The sequence below is a fragment of the Mus musculus genome, chromosome 10, assembly GCF_000001635.26.
Source record: "Mus musculus strain C57BL/6J chromosome 10, GRCm38.p6 C57BL/6J".
NCBI classification, from domain to species: Eukaryota; Metazoa; Chordata; class Mammalia; order Rodentia; family Muridae; genus Mus; species Mus musculus.
The window spans coordinates 80,470,032-80,475,627 of record NC_000076.6 but is presented as its reverse complement, the minus strand read 5'-3'; the positions used below and the strand labels follow the sequence as shown (position 1 = coordinate 80,475,627).

At 54.4% G+C, this 5,596-nt stretch overlaps 1 long non-coding RNA gene across 1 annotated transcript; it reads left to right on the top strand.

The window, feature by feature from the left end:
- Positions 1–247: 247 nt before the first annotated feature.
- Gm40716 lies at positions 248–4,219 on the top strand. Its single transcript, XR_871876.1, has 3 exons — positions 248–443; positions 2,150–2,267; positions 3,176–4,219. It is a non-coding gene; the product is annotated as a predicted gene, 40716 (long non-coding RNA).
- The last annotated feature ends 1,377 nt before the right edge of the window (positions 4,220–5,596 follow it).

The following is a 5,596-nucleotide window of genomic DNA, read 5'->3' as shown; positions in this document are numbered from 1 at the left end:
GCATCCCTGAGATAAGAAACGGGTCAATATAGCTCCTCTGCCGCCATCCCCGCCGCGCGTCCCGGGAAGGTCAGGGGACGGCGGCATCGACCGGCGCCCGGAGCCAGGCCCCGAGCTGCGCTGACCGGCTGACCGCGCCCGGAGCGCCGGCCAATGGGAGCGCGCACACAGTGGTTGCCTAGCAACCCGTGGGCAGAGGGGCGGGGCCGGCGGGGCTGCGGGGCGCGGTCGATGCGGAGCATGCGCAACGGGGCGCACAGGCGCTTGGCGCCCGCGGGCCATCGATCGCCTTCCCGGCCCCAGGATAACGACCCGTTGAGGGAGCCTCCCCTCCGCAGCCCCCCGGGGCGTAGGTTCGAATCCCGCCGGCCCAACTGGGAGCACGATCGCGGACCGGGGGACGTCCTTTTCAGAGGAGGATCTAATGGACAGGGACCGAAGAGGTCTGGAGAGTGGGGACAGCGGGGTGGCTCTTCACCTCCGGAGCCTTCTCTTGCTCTCCTTCCTCCCTACCTTTCTATCCCTCCTTTCCCCCCTGTCTGGATTCCTCCCACTTGAGCTGGATATGTTTGTTGTAAAAAAGTTTTCCCCGGGTTGCCCGGATGAACCTCGGCCCATGTTTTCCATGTTTCCTGCACGGTCTTGGGAGGTTGGAGATGGAGCCCCACAGGCTTCACTGAGCCCACAGTGGCACTCCTACTTCCAGACCACTCTGTAGCCATGAGCTGCTGCTATAACTGGCCCTTGCTGAGCCCCCTCAAACCAAGCAGAGTTTGGGGGTTAGAAATGAGAAGCAAAGGTGCTGGTGGGACTGACAGGCTGCTTCCAGACCTTGGAATGTGGGTATTGGGGTATTTCAAAATGTGGGCACTGGAGAGTGTTCCTCTTGCTTCTGCTGCTTCATATGGTTGGTAGCCTTCCTTGGTTGGTAGCCTCCATGGCTCCTGGCTCAATCCTACAGGGGCCTCCAGGTCCCTGCAGAGCCTCTTTTCCTAAGAACACACGTCATCACTGTACTAATAATTCCATCCAAGAACTCTGATTGCATTCTAATCAGGTCACATTTACAAAGACCACGTGGACCCTAGGAAGCCCTTAAACACAACTGTTGTGCATTTTACACAAGCAGTCCCCATGGGACCCTTGTGGTCACTTGTCTGAGTCTACTCCAGGAGCCTGGGGCCATCTTCCTATTACCTCTCCTCTCAGTGCCCTGCTAGGAGGTTCCATGCAGGGAGAGACACTGTCAGTCCCCGGCCTGTGCAGCGGGGGCTGTGCCTGAGAATGTGGTTTGGGCAAACAGCAAGAGAGCTGCATTGAGTGGATCTTCCTGAATAATAATGGGAGGAAGGGCATAGAAAGTAAAGGCCCCTCACCCCTGAACTCATACAGGGGCAGAGGGGGGTCCGGATTGTTGCCCACTTCCTGGAGTGGCCATACTTGTACACACATGCCTGTGTTATAATGAGATGAACGTAATGGAACATGAAGCTAATACTTTCGAACTGTGAAATGTTGGCCCGAGGTCCACTGTCTTCTTCCAGAATACTCAGCCGCCCATAATGCCCGGTCCTGACAACCACCATCTTGTCCTGTCTCAGTCCCTAGCTCACAAATCCACTCCTTGTTTTGGGTTGCCTGTTCTGAGTATTTCCTGTCATGGAGTCAACACTATGCCTTTTGTGTTTGGATCTCTCAGGGAGCAAATGTCCCCAAGGATCTGCGCCAAGCCTTGAGATCTTGTTCACGGCTGAATAGTACTCCAATGTATAGATGGATGACTTTTAAAAATCTTTTTGAAAAAGATTTATTTATTTATTTATTTATTTATGTGGGTGCTCTATTTGCACTGTGGGCTGGGCCCTCTCCCCATTGATTACTAATTGAGAAAATACCCCACAGCTGGATCTCATGAAGGCATTTCCTCAACTGGGGCTCCTTCTTCTCTGATGACTCTAACTTGTGTCAAGTTGACACAAAACCAGCCAGTACAGTATGGAAGAATAACCTTGAAGTCCTGATCCTCCTGCCTCTGCCTCCGGAAAGCTGGGATTAAAAGCAGGAAGGAACTATTGCTTCAGGCTTTAAAGACCTCCTTTGACAAAGTCTGAGTTAAGAGGGCTCAAAGTCCTGCCTCCTCTCCTTCCAGGTCTCCCACTATGTGCCACACACCATGGGGTTTTCTTGATTGGTCCCAAATCCAAAGAAATCCATTTTCCTCACACAGGAGTGAGTGCAGCCACCGGATCTTAGCTAAGGAGAGGAAGGTGGGTACAGGGAGGCCCTGGGCTCCAGTGGGGGTCAGAGGGTACTGATGGGTTAGTGCTGGGAACTGCTGTGGGGTTGGTTCTGGGCTCAGAGGCAAGGGAAGCAAGGGGGGGGGGAACGATGCTCTTCCAGCTGTGCCAACTCCATTAGAGAGAGAGAGCGAGAAAGAGAGACAGAGAGAAAGAGAGACAACCATGTAGCCTGAAAGCTAGGGAGATTTGCCTTCAAGAAAAAGACTAGGTGTGGTGGCACAAGCCTTTAGAGGCAGGAGGATCTCTGTGAGTTCAAGGCCAGCCTGGTCTACAGAATAAGTTTCAGGACAGCCAGGGCTACATAGAGAAATCCAGTCTCAAAAAGACAAAACAAGTGGAAGATGAGAGGACTTAGAAACGAGATGGTTAGGGTGGGAGTGGAACGGGAAAGTTAAAGACCTCTGTGCTCACTGGACACCTGAGGCATAGAAAGGTTAAGAAACCAGTTCAAGGTCACCCAGGAGACCAGCCCCCTCATGCGGAGGTCAGAGGTCAGTGCCACACTGCCTCCTAATTTTTTGTTTGTTTTGAGCCAGGGTCCAACTATATATCTCAGGCTGGCTCCAAATTCCTCAAGATCTGCCTGCCTCTGCCTCCCAGGCTTTCCCACCACCCCCGGGGGGGGGGGCCCTCACTGAACCCTGAGTTTACTGGTTTGGCTAGGTGCTAGTTAGCAAACACTGGGGGTCCTCAGTTACCAGCGCTAGGCTTCACACCTGCCCCGCCCTGCCCTGCTGTTTATGTGGGCCTTGGAGCTCAGAATGCAGGCTTCTGTGGTAAGCAGGGAGTCAGACCCCAGCCCCACCTTTTATCATTTCTATTCTGAGTCACCCAAAAGAGCTGGGGACTAAAAGTGGTTGTTTGCTTATTTACAGACCCTTATTTACAGGCCCTCCTGAATCTTAGGCTGGCCTTCTACAACTCCTCATGTAGCTGAGGACACCTTGAATTCCTGCTCCTCCTGCCTCCACCTCCCCAGGGCAGGCAGACATTACCAGGCCTGGTTTATGTGGCGCTGGGGATGGATGCACCTAGAGCTTTGTGTAACTCTAGGCCACTAAGGCCAGGTCTGGAGAAGCTACGGGGACCCCACCCCGGCTCCCACTAGCCTAGGAGCTAGACCCTGGTGTTACTGCCTGGAACGCTGTGTGGACCTAGGACTCCTCCCGGGGGCCGCGCTCCCCCCTTCTTCCCCGCCCTGTCCCGGGCTGAGGGGAAGGTGGTGAGGGTCTGCTCTGACCGCCTCCCCCAGCCCACTGCAGCGGCGCACCGATCAGCAGCGCCAATCGATCGATGGCGTATTGAGCACTTTTCAAGCTCGGGTGAGTTTTGCGGATTCAGTGTAAACCGCAGGTTGGGCCCCCACTCTCATCGACCTGGGCGCGGGAGCCCCCTCCTTGCCGCGCTGACAGCTCTGCACCCTGTGCAGGGCGCCCCAACCCTCCCGGGACCCCGCAGAGAGAATAGGCTGCCGGGAGATGGAGGGGCTGCTCAGGAGGACAGGACAGTGTGCATAGCCTGCAGGGACCGTGGGAGCCCTGGGGGGTTGGGGGGAGGCAGAGGGGAGGCCTCGATAGGGAGTCACAGAGACTGGGGCAGCAGCCACCTTCCTCAGAGACCATCATTTCCTGTCTAACCAGGCACCCCCTTCCCTAACCTTGTGACTCAGCCTGTGTGATGCTGGCGACCTCACTCCCTGCTCAGGCCTCCCCAGAGCCACCTGTTTGGCCACAGCACCTGTGACTCATAAGACATGCTTGGAAATAGAGGTGGAAGGGGAAGGGATACAGTAGCGACTGGAGCAAGAGTTTCCCCATATATTCATACATCCATGCTGTCCACTCCTCTGGAAACTTCCTTCAAACTCTACCCCAGGTTCCCTGTCCCATTACCCATGCACCCACTATTTACCCATCCATCCACCCACCCACCCACCCACCCATATATCCATTCACCCACCCACCTATCCATCCGTCCATGTATCCATCCATCCATGTATCCATCCATCCATGTATCCGTCCATCCATGTATCCATCCATCCATGTATCCATCCGTCCATGTATCCATCCGTCCATGTATCCATCCATCCATGTATCCATCCATCCATGTATCCATCCGTCCATCTATCCATCCACTCATCCATCCATGGGTGAGTGGATGGGTGGGTGAGTGGGTAGATGGATGTAGTGTGAATGGAGAGATTGGTGAGCAGGTGGATGGAGGTGGCTGGGTAGATGATGTAATGCTTGTGGATGGTGGAAGGGTAGATGGGTGGGTGAGCAGAGGGTTAGATGGGTAGACAGTAGTGAGTGACAGTGTTCTCTCACGTTCCTGATATCTTCACACTGGGGGCAGCATCTTAAGCAGATGTGGCCCACCCTGGGAGCTCTGTGGTGAGGAGCAGGTGGTGTTGAGCCCCGCAGAGCTTATATTCTGGGCAAGATGGAAGGAAGAGCCAGAAGTAAAAACCAAGTCCCCTCCCAGCCTCTTCCTGATCTCAGGGTGCAGACTATGGCTACCACAGTCCCATCCATGGGGAAGCAGGCAGTGGGGTAGAGAGACCACCACGGCCCGGCACAGGCAGGAGCCAGCAGCTCCGAGATCCCCCTTCATAATTAATAAATGAAGACGCTTGTTCATCGATGGAGCTGTGAAGAGAATATTGATTTTAACCCAGCACTGGGCGTGTGTGTGTGTGTGTGTGTGTGTGTGTGTGTGTTAGCTTTTTACACCTCATTTGGAACTAGGCTTCCCGGGGGAGTCTTAAGACCAAAAGATACTTGCAAGTCTTCAGCAAGGTGGGGAGTGGGGGCTATGATAAAGGGGGAGGGTGGGGGAAGTGAGAGGTAAAAGACTCACAGAAGCCTCGCTCATCCTGGAGGTCGCTGGTGCTGAGGCTGAGGCTGAGGCTGAGGCTCCCAGAGCATATTTGAATATCTGATTGAGGATCAATTATTGGCTTTGTGGGGAAAGTTCACTGGGCAGTTCCCACCAGGCCATGGGGGAAGCTTAGGGGGTGGGAAATAAGTACCGTTGTTGGTTTGTTTGTTTTTTTATTCTACTAACAGCACATAGGTAAGGGTGCACACTGTGGTGAGGTGATCCTGACTGATGAGCACAAGCCTACAAAATGTACCAGCCTGCCTGACTCTGAGAGTGTCTGGACATATCTTGTAGTCCAGGGCACACAGCTGCTGATTGGATTTTGTGGGACTTGGGAGAAGAAGTTCACAAGAGCAGCTGGGGATGAAATTGCCCTCAGCTAGGAGACCTTGCCCGGTCTCCTAGCTTTCTGA